The 580-nt window shown below is 60.7% G+C and overlaps 1 protein-coding gene across 2 annotated transcripts in view; it reads left to right on the top strand.

Annotated features, from left to right (window-relative positions):
• PRDM16 (PR/SET domain 16) overlaps positions 1-580 on the top strand; it is a 306908-nt gene that overhangs the window by 986 nt on the left and 305342 nt on the right. The window lies entirely within an intron of this gene.

A 580-nucleotide genomic window follows, 5' to 3' on the forward strand; every position in this document is an offset into this window, starting at 1 on the left:
TCCTCTCTGCCCCTGCTCCCGCAGAGTCCCGCTGCAAAGGCTCGGGATGGTTCCTCGGTGATTTCCCGTTTAGGTTCCGGTGGAGCGCAAATTCGCGGAGCGGGGCAGCCTGTCTGTCCTTTTTTTTTATTATTATTCTCATTATTATTATTACTACTACTATTATTTAGTTTCTGTTTCGCTCTGCCTCTGTGCGAAGTATCTGGAGCTGCAGAAGTTCCAGCTCAGTCTGTGCCCCGCTGGAAACTCCGCTCGTAGCTCTCGGAAAAGGCTCGGGCGAGCAGCGGTGCCAGCTCCGGTTCCTCGCGTGGGTTTCCACGGGATCCCCTGCGGGACCTGGGGCCGCTCAGAGCCGGGGTGAGGCGGGAGGATCCCCCCAAGGTGATGGAGAACATCCCCCCCCTTGCAAACCCCTTCGGGGTTCAGCCTCTCCCCGCGGCTGCCGAGGGGTCACGGGCGCTCCAGCGCTCCCACACGTGGGCTCCGGGCTTGATTTTGTCATTCAAGTTCGTCATTTCGGAGCCTTTCCAGGCCGCCAAGGTCAGCGAGGGCCGGTGCCGCCCCCCGGGATGAACCGCGC

Source organism: Geospiza fortis, unplaced genomic scaffold, assembly GCF_000277835.1.
Source record: "Geospiza fortis unplaced genomic scaffold, GeoFor_1.0 scaffold37, whole genome shotgun sequence".
In the NCBI taxonomy this organism is placed as follows: domain Eukaryota; kingdom Metazoa; phylum Chordata; class Aves; order Passeriformes; family Thraupidae; genus Geospiza; species Geospiza fortis.